This window comes from Eptatretus burgeri, chromosome 11, assembly GCF_056783735.1.
Source record: "Eptatretus burgeri isolate ZD-2024b chromosome 11, Ebu_testis_v1, whole genome shotgun sequence".
Lineage (NCBI taxonomy): Eukaryota > Metazoa > Chordata > Myxini > Myxiniformes > Myxinidae > Eptatretus > Eptatretus burgeri.
The window spans coordinates 30,873,358-30,890,456 of NC_140971.1; positions in this window are offsets into that span (position 1 = coordinate 30,873,358).

A 17,099-nucleotide genomic window follows, 5' to 3' on the forward strand; every position below is an offset into this window, starting at 1 on the left:
CGGTATGACCATGCTGGTGAACATGCACGTTGCTGTCGTGGGAGATCAGATTCCACTTGAATTGTCCTTGTAAATATACTTTCTTGCTGCATATTATTTGATTCTTGCTCAAGCAATGTGCCAGTTGAAGAGATTGCCATACAATCCAGTACCCAATATGACTGTTGAGAAAACAATACAACTGATGAGGAGCAGAAGGATCCTCTTAAGTTCCCTTGACCTTTGTGGGGTTACCAGCCTTGAGTCAAGCACAGGTGGGGCTTAAATGCAGAGGCTAGAGCAGAGGCTACGAGTTAGAAGGAGGGGCAGTTATCCCAGCACCCATAAATCATCTCGACAAGGTGTTCCTCACCTGGAAAAACTAATTACATCCAATGCCCCAGCAAGGGGAGTCTAGAAGCAGCCTATTGATCTTCCCCATTGTCAGCCTTTCCTTGCCACAGCTAGGGAGGTGCCTCATTAATAACCAACGAGATTCCCTCTGATACGACGCAGGCTTCGGGGAGTGTTGCACTCAAGTCTCGCAAACTCCTCATGCTGAGGAATTTCACTACGGAATGGATTTTAGAGGATGAAATTAGGATGAGGTGCTGCAGTGTCTGCTTTGCTTAAACTATCGGGACACCTTGGTGCACCTGTGAGCTTAAAAATTGTGCAGTGCTTGTTATCCTGATGATACATATCTGCTGCTAATTAGCTCATACTGACACAGTTTCACTGACAAAGGTAAGCAATTCAGCCTTCAAACATCCTCATATCAACCTTGAAAGAGAAACATCCATGCTAGTTTTTTTTTTCTCTTCCTTTTCTTGGTTGTTTGAGAGTAAAACCAGCTGGTCCGAGGTGATAAGCCTCCAGATGGAGCTCATATGCGACTTCTCTGCTTTGCTGCTGTTATGAGCACATGCAGTCTTTTTCATTCCCACAGTATTTCTTGCGTAATTACTCCAACGTGGACAGTATGTTAAGCTATAAAAAGGAAATGGAGGTTTTGTTGCACTTAATTTATGAGAAATAAAATGTCATCAATAATATTACTGTAAAGTAATTAAATCTATGGTGCTTCCCATCGAGCAGTATGGTGATGTGGTAAATGGGGAAAAATAAATAGTCACATAGGCCTGTACACGTAATTTGGGATGTTCAGAGAGTTCTACTAACAAGATACTCACTCTCATCAAAGAAATTGCAACGTTTTCTTTTTAATTATTCAATATATATATATATATATACATCCTTTGAAGTAAGCAAAGAAAAATACCAATAATATACACAAACATTAAAAAATTAAAAAGTTGGCATTTCTTGGACTGATATGGATATCTCTTTCATATAACTTTTTGTGCGCACCTCTATGAAGCGTCAACACTTCAAGGCATTAAAAGTAAAAATTTGCTGTCTTCTAAAGCAGAAAAAGTTGTTAAAAGTGAAAATTGCCCACATTAAGTAACTTTTTAAAGTTCAAGATGAATAAGTGATATATGCTCATTATAAGAAAGCATAAGACTGATTATTTTAAATACACATGTGTTGCCTGATATGCAGTGGGAGAATAATAAATTCAAACTTTTTACTGATATAAACGGCGGCCAAATTTCTGTGATGCTCATTTTGCCTTTCTTGGTGGGAAATGCACACATAACATGTCACTTGTGCTCATCAGAGAAAGGGTCAGTATGTCATATTCGTCTGTGATTAGCCCGTGAGAGATGTGCAGTCTTTAAAACTCATCCAATCCACCATAAATCACAACAATTCTTGATAGAGCACGTCTACAAACAGACCTCCAAAGGCAGGGACTGCTGGGACATGTTTTTCTTTGTTAAATCATTTCACTCAACTGCTGAGCTCCGACTATGTCGGAGGAAAGGTTGTGGGCTGGAGTCCACTTGCAAAGGGTATCTCCCCGATGTAGTAAATTGTCTTAAAGCATGGGTTGTCAAATTGTTTTGTGTACATAGATCCTTTGGCACAGGGATAGCAAAAACAGGAACCACCTTCTTTTATTAAAAAAATTGTTCTTAAATCACTCGGTTTTTTTTTTGCCATTAAATTCAGGCAATTGGAAAGGAAAATTAAGGATTTAAAAATGAATTTCAAGTAGTTCTTCTTCTTTCAGAAGTGAAACCAAACTTAAAATACTGCTCTTCATATTTCTCACCTTTGATCACATTTATTTCATAATTGTCTCACTGTTGTAAAGCTTCATTTTTTATCTTGATCAGAAATCGATCCAATGATAAAATTGGACTTCGTAGAACCCTTTACCCCATGCAGTCTTGAGAAAAAGGCCATGGGCGGGGTTTGCGAGCAGCAAATTTCATTGGTCGAGATGATGGAAAATGCTAGAATATTTTGTCCAAGCACTATTAAATGAAAGGTTCTTGAAAGTGCCAATAGACTATTTGTGTTCTCCAGTGTTGAAGTATATAATTAATTTGTAACGAAATAATGATTTTAAAGGTTGTAGAAAAAAGTTTTCAGAAGTTTACCGCCATTGCTGCAGCGTATTTTACACCACCGTATTTAGCACGTTACATTAGTTATTTGTGCCTGTTTCGTGTCCTTTATGACATCACTAAATACAGTAAGTTTCCTCTTTGGAATGATTTTCAATTTTGTTAGTCTGCCAGGCAGGCAGACAGGCTAAAACAATTGTCTCACTCCTGTCTGAACATGCATACTCGAGAAGAATTCAGAGCCAAAGCACTGCTAAACCACAGGTTCCTTTTCCGATTCATATTCAAAACATAACAATCAGTTGAAATCAGGTTGCTCCTCAATCATAAACTGACGTCTGTAGACAGACAGACAGATAGACAGCAAGCTTCACGTGTGTCAGGTAATTACAGATCTCTCAATAAGTGCATCCAGCATTTTCTATTTACTGATTTTTTTTCTTTATGTCAACAACACACACACACACACACACACACACACACACACACACACACACACACACACACACACACACACACACACGCACACACACACACACACACACACACACACTACATATTATAAAAAAAATATATGTTTTAAACCCTCAAGCGTTGTGGAGCAGCAAGGCACATATTGAGTCCCATATCAGCCGAACCTGCACAAAGTGAATAACAGTGGCCGCCTGTGACATGAGCACATTGGCTGCTCCTTGCTGCACACCAACCAGGAGCTGGGGTTGTGGTCAGGCATAATAATAAAAACAAAAGCGGCCCTTCCGACCCAATCGAGGCAACATGACATTAAGCATCATGTGCACATGTGCACCACATTGCCTCCAATGCTGGATGGCTTCTGCAGACGACACTTGGGTCTATTTTAAAGACCAAATATTTTTAAAGTCACAAGTTAAGGACAGTGGAGCCATCAATCATGGTTTTGCTCTTTTTATTGGCTCATCAGGATGACATACCAAACAATCGTTTATTTGTGATCATGCAAGCCAAGTCAGTTATGTTATGTATTAAACCCTCTAACTTTGTAGAGCAGCAAGGTACAGATCACGTCCCATCACACACATCAGAAGGGTCTCTTTTGGTTTTATCATTATGCCTGACTACATCCCCACCTCTTGGCTGGTGCACAGCAAGGTGGAGACAAAGTGTGTGTGTGTGCCAGACGGCTATTGTTGCTCACAGTTTGTGCAACTTTGGCTGCTATGGGGCTTTGATCAAATTGTAACCTTGCTTTGGCTTTGAACAAATTGTAATATTTATAATTGTAAAGCTGGTGTGTATGGCCATAGATTGGAATTTGTGATTTGTATTTTATTACGTCCGAGCTAAATGTATCAATCAAAAAAAGACATCAACATGTCACTTGATGTAATCCTGAGCAACAACTCTTACCTTTTCCCTATCCCCTTTGCTACCTTCTGCTCACAATGTGTGGAATGTGTTACTTGAGCCGGTTAGAATTTGTGAATGTTTCGTTCTTTGAAAGAGTTCCAAACGCTAATGAAGTGTTTTTTTACAAAGGGAATTATGAGGAATATATGTGTACTTTTGCTCATCATTTGTTAAGTGCAAAATTTAAACAAAATAAATGCATCGATTTTTCAATCTCTTTCGTGATCCCCCTATAATGTACCAGTGGATATCTACAAGGGGTCAGCTTAGGTCCTGTTGAAGAATGTTATCCTGTAGAATATATGAAAGGGAACTGTGCAAAGACAATAATATAAACCTCGATAATGGCTCTTCATCAACTCGTTTGTTGCTCTTCAACAGTGTGTTCAAAACCAGTAAATAGCGAATCCTCATGAAATGTTCAGATCAAAGACAGAGCTCTCCAGAAATTTCAGATTTGAATATGAATGCAATTAAGATATGTGGGAAATCTCATCAGGGCCCAACTACTGTCCCAATCCTCTCGCACACAACTTTACTCACTCAGCACGACTGGAGAAATTGTCGCAAATATCACCTGATATATTTTATCTTTTTGTAGAAATCTACACATATATCATCTCCAAATTATATTGCTTTACAGCATTTCAAGGGAGATTTTGAATGCTATATTTATCACACACAAGGGACAATCAATAAGCACATGGTACTCTTAATACTCCAATAAAATGACAGAGTGTGTACCTGGGAATATCCAGGAATACATGATGTAACCCAGGAGACTTTTACATAAGTTGTAGCACATTTTTGGAAGACTGTTCCACCTCTTTGGTGAAACTCTTTGAATTGGTTTTGTCAAGGAGGCTGAATCAAAAGTCTGGTTATGTACAAAGTTTCAAAGGCTTTCACATCCACCATCTGAAATTGCTGAGAAAATTCCTCGAGGTTTAGATTCAGATGAGTGAGAGAAGAAAAAAATTATACTTGCACATCTTGCGTAGCTTGAGCCAGCTTGAGTTTACAATTAACCTTTACTTTGAATTTCATTCAGTCTGACTTCACCTGAATTTGTCTGCATTCTCACATCAAAGTTATTGTTACCTTTTTGACACGCAACTAAAAATTCGGTCCCAATCGTGATATAAATCTCAGGGATGTTACATCTCTTCACCTGCCTGAAAACAATAATTAATCATGTTTACATCTCGAAAATTATAAATTTCCCTCGAGCAAAAGAAAATCTGACTAGGATTAAATTATTAATTTTGTCTGCTTGTTCAATCACTCCTGATATGCAGCTGTACCAGTGATACATTGCTCTTGTCCACTGTGGTAGAGATTAATAAAAAAAATTTTTTATTGAGTTTGAGAGAAAAAAAAAAATACTGGCACAGCAGCATGGCCTGCTTTTTTTTTTTAGGATGCCATGGAATTTACAAGTGATTGATAGCAAATTGAACAGCGATCCCAAACTAGAGTGTGTTTATGTTTTCCGAATGTAATACCTTTTTAGCTGATATGAATTTTTTTATGGATGCAGTTGATCTGCTTGTAATAAGTGCATCAAAGAACATTTTAATCCAATCCAACTTCCAAATTAAGTTTAGAGTTGTGAAGGAAGGGGAGAAAAATGAACCCAAAGCTATAGATGGGCCCAAAGCTATATGCCTACCTTCAACAGCAGGAACTGGCCACATGCAATCTTTTATACAAGGCAATTATCCATTTAAGATGTAGCAGGCATTTATCTAGTGTCATGGAGTGTGGCTTCCCACCGTGAATTGCTCCTACTCGAGATTGAACCGTGCACCCCTGGAGATGGCAACATCTAAGACCCTGTGAATCATTGTTATTTCTCAGTTGAAGCTCTTTTTCATCACAAACAAGTTGGTGGCCTCTTAGTCTTTTATAGCTTTTCATCTAGTCTGCTCCCCTGCCTTTTAATCTTTTCCTTTACCACCACACCAAAACCAGTTTACACGTGCCCATCAAGTAACATACTTATTTATTAAATATTAATATTGTTACAGTTTTGGAAATGTACCCTGGGAGAGAGCATTCATGAACACGTAGGATTCCCCAGAATGAGTTATTTCTTAGTTTGTGTGTATATAGATCCTTGCCTTGTATCCACGAGTTTGGGGGGGGAAATGTGTTGTGAGATTAGCTTGTTTATTCAGGTTGTGATATCTCACCATTTAATGCTTTTCATCTCCTCAATCCACCAACAATCCGCTTCACCAAACCTCAATTCAACAACCCCTTCTTCACCCCATTAGTCTTTCCTTCAACCCCCATAGTCGGTTTATTCTCGTCCTTCAGTCCATCTGTACATTTGATTCACTCACTCAGTTATTCATTCACAATCAATCATTTGTTCATCCATATGTCCATCCCGTACTCCTCAGTCTTCAAGTCACCATCAACCTCAGTCAAAACCAATACGGGTTAATGAGTTCCTCATTGTCAGATTTCAACAATTAATCATCAGACCGGTACCAAATTACCTTCCCACATTCTACCTTCCTAGCACTCCTACATTCGTCATGCGGGATAACGCTTCTCAAACACGCACAGTACAAAGGAATGTTTGTACGTGAGGTGTGGGGTGGGGGCTCGCATTCTGTCTGAACATGACAACATGGGGATTTTACACAGCCCCATCGCTGCACCCACCCCCATCAGATGCGCACCAATGGGAAAGATGCTTGCATGAACTTTGCTCCCTCAAAGCCACACCTGGTATGGCACATATAAAGGCCAGGAACCGGCTCAGTTCACGGTTGTTTTGTAGATGTACCAGGGATGCAAGAACATCTCCGAGAGAACATCTCGTATAATTGTTGCATTTCAAACCTGCGCATTTGTGTCATTTTCTTTCATTCTTTCTGCTCATTTTCTCTTTTTGCTCTGCTCATTTTCTTTCATTGATCCTCCATAGTGTGTACGTAATACATAGATGGGAATTCTGCCCCACCGTTTCGCTTCGATAGTGGATAGCCAGCGCTCATCTATGTTTCGCTCAGCCATAGTAGTTGGAAGATGGGTGAATGCTGAGGGTGTGGACCCTCGCTCGGGTAGTTGTACCAATGAGTAGGTAATGTGGATGTGAAGACCCTGTTTGGGTAATTGCTTTTGCCAGCATCCACAGTTGCTCAACAACCCCCCAGGCTGTGGAGTTATCCATGGTCCAGGGAGTTCAGGGTCGGTAGTGGCAGTGGGTCCAAGTACGCACCTCGTGAGCCTGGTGCATGTGCCGAGCCCATAACAATATCCTCAAATTCAAGGCCACCTTCAATCATATATTTCCTCTAATTTCGTCAGTTTCAATGCACACTTCCTTTCAGTCTTTCAAGGAGGTGGTTGATTATCACCTAATGTCATCCCCCACATCTATCATTAACCCTACATTTTCCCTACTTTCACTGACCTTATTCATTTCTCCCAAGTTGATCCTTTTTGCACTATAATCAAAGGATAATCTGGAATGAATTAATAAAGTAGATCATTGTGGAGAATAATCACAATTAGAAGAAAGTAAATTTGTTCCTGCATTCCTAGTATCTGGAATCAACCAGGTGATTAAATAGCCATCAAGTGATTCAATCATCATGAAGCATTTTCTGGTAATCAACAATTTCATTGTGTACACTTTTACCACATATTTCTCAACATTCATCACTTGGCAATGCCTCAAATAAATTGCGTTTAAATGAACACGAGTTTGGTAGAATTATTGGCATTCTGTCGCCATTAAATGGCAGATGAATGTCGCTCTTACGGTGAATCACAGTGTGAGTGGAAGGCCATTGACATAATTTAAACAACATATTCCATCCAGAAAATATGGTGGAGGTCACACAAGGTGATCTACCTTAAATAACGATCTCCGTTTAGTCATCACTGCTGGATGGGGATGGAGTCTGTTCCACTGCAATTACCCTCCCCCCTCCCATCCTTCCAACCTGCATAAAGCAACGAGTCTCTGCTCAGAATGTATAAAACAGACTCAACGAAGCTGATACTCTTGTATGTCGCAAGTGAATCATCTTATTCACCATAGCACACAAGGTTAATGTTGGATTTGGTCCACAATAATAATATCCTTCATTACCAGACCAGTGCTTGAGGATGCGTTAAGGTTTTGCATGATTTTCATGATGCTCTGATAATGTATAGAGACATCATGGTGAGCAGCTGCTGTCACACGTAACATTGACTGACATGAATGCTCAGGTCAATGGCTAGCCATAGTTTGGAGGGTTGTCTGTTTCAGTGGTTGCGCTTTTGTTTTTACTTTCACCAATGCTTTTCATCATTACTTTGACCGAATGGGCAACCCAGCTGGATCTTAACAACCCAGGATTGTTCAATGGTTTCTTGAGGAGGATACCATTATAAATTTGGATTGATCAACTTGCTCATCTGGCATGCATACCATTGAGCGTAAGGACATACTACATGATTGAGGTAGCGACAAAATCTGTATGTACAGGCACTGACTCTTCATCAGTTATGAGATGTTCATTGGCAGGAGTAGAACCAGAATCACTTCCATTGACTCACCTGCAGCATTCCAATATTCTGGTTAGCTGTAAATGCCAGGGGTGGGATCTCAAATCCAGAGAGGCGCTGCGGGTTACTGGTTGTGGTGCTCTCTGAACCTGTAAAGGTTGACAAAAAATACCACTTGCTGGTATTTCCAAGCGTATGGCCTTTCTTTTGGCAATGCCAAGAGTATGTTTGTGCAGATGCCTGTGATTTTCTATGTCGATGATAATTAATACTGGAGTCACAAATGAAACAGTTGGCCTTTTTTCAACACCTGAGTTTTCCTCCATTAGCTGTGATTCTTTCTTGAACCAAAGCTATAATGTTGAGAAAATTTCTTTATAATCTTCACAAAACCTACTCATACTTGGTCCTTTTTCTTTTTAACAACTTTCTGTTCACCCTGTCTTTATTTTCTATAACCTCGTAATGTCATCTCAACTCCTTATCCTCATCAGTTCTCTGTTTTTATACATTGCTATTCAAATCCTTTCTCCATTCGATTGATTTTTCAACTCCATTCTTTCTGTCCTCCTCAATTGTTACTTTTCCTTCTACAAATCCTTTTAGTCCAAATCTTTATCTCTCATTCAGCCTAATTAGAGAGCAGTTTTATTGTAATATGAAGGTTTACTCGTAGAGGCAAGAGACACATTTGATCAATCGGAATGCTTTACCATGTTGAGACCTGGGTTGTCTTACAAAGTGCATAATACTAATGTGTAATTATATACAGGTATTCGAAGACTTGCGACCACAATCGGTTCCGACCGATCGGTCGTAAGTCGATTTGGTCGTAAGTCGGCCAACCTTTATTTTTAGCTTTATTTATAGTGTACAGGCCTATGCAAAAATTACCGAATGTATATTATACTGTATAATGATATAATAATCATCTGTAAGTCATATTTTTATTAACATTTTCTTTGTTCAAGTCAAACACTGCACTACAGTACAATTGGTTTAATACTGTATTTGCAAAAACATACAAAAATACAAAAAAATACAAAACATGTTATTGGTCACTCGTGCTTGGCTGTGGATCGTCGATGTTATCAGTTCGGGTAGCGCTCGGGGTAGCCGGAGTTGTTCTTTTCGTCAACATGGTGAGCTTTAGAATTAGAACGAAAGTAGACGGGCAGTGTGTGCTTGTTCACGGTCTTGAATGCCCGTGGGTTTAGCGAGTGATAAATTAAGAAAGGCTTCAGTTTAAAACCCGCGATGTTCCCACCAAGCAGCAACGTCAGCCCATCCTTAAATACTTCAATTCCAGGCACGCCTTTGGCTTCTTTGTGGATGTAAATGCGTGTTGGCATCCGTTTCCAAAACAATCCCGTCTCATCCACGTTGAAAATCTGCTCTGCTTCATACCCCTCTTGCTTGCGTAATTATTTCATCCAGACTTTCAACAAACTTACGAGCTCCTTCCTCATCTGCACTCGCTGATTCTCCAGTCACTCGAACATTATGAATTTGGAATATTTTCTTGAATCTTTTGAACCAGCCAGTACTTGCAACAAATTCTTGACTGTAGTCTTCTCCGGCGCGCTCTTTCAAAGTCTGAAAAAGACTTCTCGCCTTCATCTGCATGGTAAAAAGGCTTAAAGGTGTCCGTTTTTGGGTCTGATCTTCCATCCAAACATGTAGCAATTTCTCTATTTCGTGGATGGGCCCGGTCCGTTGCGTTGATATAATTGTCGATCGCATGGGTGCAGAACCTTTCACAGCTTCACTAATCCTTTCCTTGTCTTTCAAAATGGTCGACACGGTAGAGTGTGACAACTTAAAATCACGTGCGATCGCATTCACTTTCTTTCCTCCTTCATACTGTTTGATCACCTGCATTTTCGTGGCGAGATCAATGGCCTTTCTATCCTTCTTGGCAGGTTGAGGAGTAGAGAAAGATAATTTCCTCTTGGTGGACAGCTTGGGGATGACATCTTGAGACATCTTGAGACCACGCTAACACACTTGCAATGGCGGGCGCTGAGGTGGAAACTGAGCAGTCTGAGTGGACGGAGACGCAGAGCATTCTGGTCGTAAATTCGTAAAGTGGTTGTGGTCGTAAAGTCGAACAGTTGTAAGTTGTATAGGTTGTAAGTCGACGACTACGTGTGTGTGTGTGTGTGTGTGTGTGTGTGTGTGTGTGTGTGTGTGTGTGTGTGTGTGTGTGTGTGTGTGTATATATATATATATATATATATATATATATATATATATATATATATATATATATATATATATATATATATATATATATATATATATATATATATATATATATATATATGTATATATATATATATATATATATATATATATATATATATATATATATATATATATATATATATATATACACTGTGGTGAGATGGCGTGTACATGTGTGACACTTATGTGCGAGGAGAAGAGACCACTTTGCTTTAGAGGGGCCTGGCTATTATGACAGCAGCACTCGCACGCACCAGAGATCCAGATCATACAGTGCAGAGATGAAAGTAGATGCCACGGTGGATAGACGAAGGGAGACACTATGGTGAAAAGATGCAAGGAGATGTAGCAATTGTAAGGAGAGATGCCAGGCATGCCAGTCAAGACACGCTGAAGAATACATTCCAAACTGGTGGAGAAAGGTCTGAAGGGTGAGGCTGCTGAAAAACTCCATTGGTTTCTCTGCCCAGCTTGTGAGACCAGCTTTCATCACACCTCCAAATGATCACTTCAGGGAGGACCTCACACACCTCCACCACACATTTCTGTAAACTCTTCTGTTCATCCTTTGTCCCTGCCCATGTCTGCCTGCATAAGAATAGACAACAAATAACCATTACCAAATATGTTAAGCATGCCATTCGGGTTTCTCTGAAATATTTTTATTCAAGTTAGCTTTCTGTGCCACCTCATTCTTTATGAAACCTGTTGTTTAGACCTAAGTCACATTTGCTCTACGGCTTGGATACGGCGGCCGTACCCCCCCCCCCCTGAATTGACAGAAACGTGCGGCGGCCGCAGAGTTTCTGAGGTGGCCTCAGGGTGGCCCTACGCCGTATGGCTATCTTTTACAGGCCGTAGGGGTCGCCATGGAATTATAGCGCGGAGTTATAACTTTTTTCATTTCAACGTTGGCCGGAGCAATTCGACAAGCCAAGCTGTGACGTAGATGTGTTCCACGTCGACCGTACATAGGGCGTACAGTGGGATTGCATTATTCGTGCAGCTGCCGTAGGCTCTTATCAACGAAATATGAATTTTGCCAACCCCCAAAAATTACGGCGGCCGCACTATTTCCACGGTCACCGTAGGGTAGTCCTAAGGCGTCCCAGTGTTCAACGTACGGTGGTCTTGCGGTCTGTGTGACTACCTGCGGGCAACGCAGAGTCGACGCACGGTTCCCTTACGCCCGCCGTGCGTCCTACGTACGGCCTCCGTGGCAGTCTGCGTCAACCGTGCGCTACCGCTAGAGATCGGAGTATAGGTGTTTCCCTACACAGTACTCCGAACTGGTATATTCAGATATATATATATATATATATATATATATATATATAGTTTTATATATATATTTATATATATATATATATATATATATATATATATATATTTATAGTATATTCAGTTATATTATATATATATATATATATATATATATATATATATATATATATATATATATATATATATATATATATATAGATATATAGTTATATATACTGGTATATTCCTAACTGTTATATTATTATTTCAGTAAAAAAAGAACTGGTATATATACCCACTCGTTACCGTCCGTCTGGCCGCACGTTCGCCTCAGGGCCCCCCAGCGGTCGCCTTGCGGGCACCTTGAGGCTACCTTGCGTCTGCCTTGAAAATTATATGGCCGCCGCAGGGACGCCCTAAGGTCATCGTGCGACATCAAATCAAAGACCGTATGGCACCCCATGTTTTCGGTCTCCACAATTTCTAAATACGCCATGCGGCTCCCCGAAAAATAAAAACATATGTGACTGCTACATTGTGTGACCGTGGAAATGCTGCGGCCACCCTATAATTGCTAGTGGCCATATATTTTGTAGACCCCACGGCTGCTGTGCCAAATGTGACTTAGGCCTTAGCAATGTACAAACATGGATCGGATCGACTCGCTAAGCTCACCTCTCCACACATTGTTCCAGAGATTGATGTCATACATTTGCTGTGTTGGCATGATTTACACCAATCATAATACACACGTTTATTTTCAAGAAATTTATTTGTAATATTGGTGATATATTTTTTTGAATTATATATATATATATATATATATATATATATATATATATATATATATATATATATATATATATATATATATATATATATATATATATATATATATATAGTTGAAAGTGTGTCTGTGTGTTTCTCTGTGACCTATGCACGCGAAAAGTACTGGACTGATCCTCACCAAACTTCACATGCTGACAGAACATGTACCCGGGAGTGTCCCGATGGAAAAGAATTGTACTTCCGACTTCCGGTTTCTGAATTATGACATCATCACCTGATTTCGTAACGTTAATTTTTCAAGTTCAGCCGATTGACATGGGAGCAACGCCATATAATATACAACATATCTAACATATCATTTGAAGTTTTTGTTTGTCTGTTTGCTTGTTTGGCTGCACGTGCTAATCTCCTGAAAGGTGAAAGATAGGAGCGAACCACTGAAACAAAAAATGTTGGGATGGGCCTCGGGAAGGTTATAGGCTATGTGGCGAGGCCCTTCGGACGGGGGGGGGGGGAGGGGGTGTGTTTCCCCCTCACCAACTCCCTTAGCCTATGACTGCCATGGCCCAATAGGGAACTGATACTGTTCTCGCGTCAGACATATGTATAGAAGATTAAATTCATTCAAAAATTACCAGCGGCAGTGCCGCGTGCATTCACCTAGTATATATATATATATATATATATATATATATATATATATATATATATATATATATATATATATATATATATATATATATATATATATATATATATATATATATGAAGGTCCAAGTGCTCTAAATGGTCAAGGGTCGAAGCTATCTAATCTGTCTGAAGGGAGCAAGGGGTCTAAATGGTCTTCAGGATCTTTTTGGGTCTTTTAGGACTTTTAGGTCTTCAGGGTCTTTGGTGACTTTTGATAGCTCATCTGTCTGATATCAGTGGTCATCTGTCTGATGTATAAACGACAAATGTGGTCATCTGAGAGATATTTATTGGTATTCCATCGTGATGAGGGCAAATCATCTCGAAATCCTGATAAGCGGCTCCGTTGAATGCTAACTGATGTTGACCACATCATTATCTTGCCAAAACGAAGTTTTTGCAAGATTTTTTTATTTTTTTTGTATACCTTGGTCGAGGCTCGTATGAGAGCTAACACACAACTCACAGCAAGGAGGCATGAGACAAGAGGGGCGGGAGTGGAAGGGACAAAACAGTGGGGAACAGACACATTAGGTGAACTGTGGAAGGGAGAGGGATGGGGATGGGACGGGGAACATGGAGAAGAGAAGATGGACATTTCAGGGACTTTCAGGAAGGAAAGCAGGAGAAATGAAGGAAGTGGGCTTGGGTGGATTATCGGGGGTAGAAAAGATCGAGGATTTGGATGGGGGAAGATAAGAGGTGGTGGTGAATAGCTGTTTTGAAAGCCTGGAGGGAAGAATGGGAAAGAATAGAGTGAGGAAGTTTATTCCAAAGGCGGGAAAAAAGAGGAATGAAAGAGTGAAGATGAGCAGTGATTCGTGATTTTGGTAGTTTTACCAGAAGGGGGTTGTTGGCGGACCTTGAGCGCCCTGTGGAAATGTGGTGGGGACAAATCGCAGAGAGAGCAGGGGGGGGCAAGGCTGGAGAGGAGTCGGTAGAAGACAGAAAGACCACCGACCAACCTGCGGTGGTTGAGTGAGAGGCCCAAAGACTCAGCTTCATTGCGGGAGATGCCGATGATCTTAAATGCCCTGGTTTTGACAGCGTGAAGCCGAGAAAGGTGGGGGGCAGGAGCACCAGCCCAGAGGGGAGAGCAGTACTCCATCAGGCTACGGACAAAAGCTTTGTAAGTGGTCAGGAGCTCAAGAGGGCCGAGGAAGGCCTTAGCACGACGGAGGATTCCCAGTCGGCGACTGGCTTTTGAGGCGAGGTTGGAAATGTGACTTTCCCAGGAAAGGTCATGGCAGATAGTGAGACCTAGAAGCTTGAAAGAAAAGACTTCTTCCAGAGGATTGTTGAGAAAGTGGATGGGGGGGTTTTGTAAACGGTCCTTTCGAAGAGACATAGTGAGAGTGTGAGATTTGTCTGGATTGAAAGACATGTTCCACGTGTTGGACCAGTTTCTGATTTTATCCAGATCTGCAGTGAGCGAAGAAGCTGCTGCTTGCCGGTCTGAGGGATGACAGATGGTACGGCAGAGGGTGGAGTCGTCGGCAAAGAGAAATAGAGGATTTTGCAGAGAGTCCGAGAGTTTTTATCATTTGTAAGATCATATAGATCATAGATCTGTTACTTGGTAAGTTTTTTTGTTTGTTTGTTTGTCTGTAATCATTGGATTTTTCTCCTTTATATCACTCTGGAGAGTACAATTCTCATCGGAAACTCTTGTGGGTACACATATCGTCGTATTATTACAATACCCTTCAGCACACTTAAAGGTTAAGGTCAAAGGTCAAGGTCACTTTGCGGTAAATCATGGAGGTCGCCGAAACCCTTATTTTTTGAGTAATTTTAATCGAATCATCTCCAAACTTTATGGGAATGTAGTATATGGTCTGGCGCTCAGCTGATTATTTTTTGGTGGCGATTGGCCTTGACCTCCAAGGTTAGCGCCTCAGGTCGAAATATTTTGACCGCAAGGTCAAATTTTCAAGTTTTAGGAACCATATCGTGTAGTACCTCAAATTGAACACCTCGATGAGTGCTTTCTAGATATGTCAAGCTTGAGACATTATGACGTCATTTGGTGACGTCATGAGGCAAACGCATATTTTTCATGGTCGCTCTGTAGAACGATTCTCATTGGAATCCTTGTAGGCAGATATTCCTCAAGGAGTCGCTCCTGGTGGATAGCAGCTCTGTTCACCTCAGTGTGACCTTAAATAAGTCACACGTGGTCACCTTTTGGCAAGATATGGGTCACCCACAGGGTGACATTGGTTTATCTTTGTCTGTTTGGCAGAGTCGCCCGGCCGAGGCCTTTGGGTTGGAGGTGACGCTTTGGTGTAGGACGATGTTCAGTGCAAATCTGGGGAGTGTTCGTCACACTCCACGTTTCGAGATGTGTATATATATATATATATATATATATATATATATATATATATATATATATATATATATATATATATATATATATATATATAAATAGATATATATACATATACATATACATATATTCGGACATTTGCTTTAAAGTTTCGAAACGTTCACGTTACTATTTAAAGATTATTCCATTTAACATATTGTAATTTCGTAAATACATTATTTATTTCGTAAATACACATTATGTCGGGTCTCGCTATTGGCTTAATCAAGGCACGTGACGAAATATCGCTTCTTGTTGTTGTTGTTGTTGTTGTTGTTGTTGTTGTTGTTGTTGTTGTTGTTGTTGTTGTTGTTGTTGTTTTTGTGTTTTTGCGGTTTTTTTTTTTTTTTAGCCGACAAAACCTTGAGGACGCTGCTCTTGGACACATTTGTCCTGGTTAATTAATATAGAGGCATTCTTCACTGTGTCTTGACTGGCATGCCTGGCACAATAGATTATATTGTGCCTGATGAAGCCGGCTGCGAAGCCGGCAAAACGTTGCCTGAGACCGGGCCTGCTGTCGCTTTTTTGCTCAAATTAGCGGAGTCGATCTAGTTTTTCTTTACTTTTGGTTGGAAGCGCCTTCTTCATAGGTGTGTGTGTGTGTGTGTGTGTGTGTGTGTGTGTGTGTGTGTGTGTGTGTGTGTGTGTGTGTGTGTGTGTGTGTGTGTGTATATTATATATATATATATATATATATATATATATATATATATATATATATATATATATATATATATATGTATATGTAAATATGTATGTAATTGTGGTTCTGCAAAGCCAGCACTCCCCCGAAGCTATAGGATCTATATTTAAAACGCAAGAGTGTCTGTCCATCCATCCATCCACCCATCCGTCCGTCCTTCCACCCATCCATCCCCAATGTACTCCCTCAGTATTGGGCTTAGCCCCACCAAACATTTTGTGGAACGTTTTGTGGTTCCAGCCAGTGCTCTTGGGTGGGTGGGAGGTTTAATAAATACCTAAATACAATTATGATTTTGAGCTTCAATCCATACGAAGTTGCTTCCGATCCAGACTTAACGTCAAAATGGCGTTTATATTTGTTTTCCTCACGAGTGTTTGTGATGTTGTATTTTGTTAAAATAATGGTATAATGTTAATTTGTGATGGGAATGATGCTGCTTGGAATGAAAATAGAGAGATCGAGTCGAAAGGAGAATCAGTAAATTCTGTGAGGGGGTCCATCCATGACATTTGTGGATTCAGCATTTGTCGTTTCTCCATGTTTTGCCTAAGTCCTTCACGAACCGGCTGTCCACTGTCCAGCCCCTCCCGTGCATAGTATGGGTCCCTCGCAAGTGAAACATATCGCAGTCTGAGTTATTTAATTATTTAATTAGTGTCCATTTTAC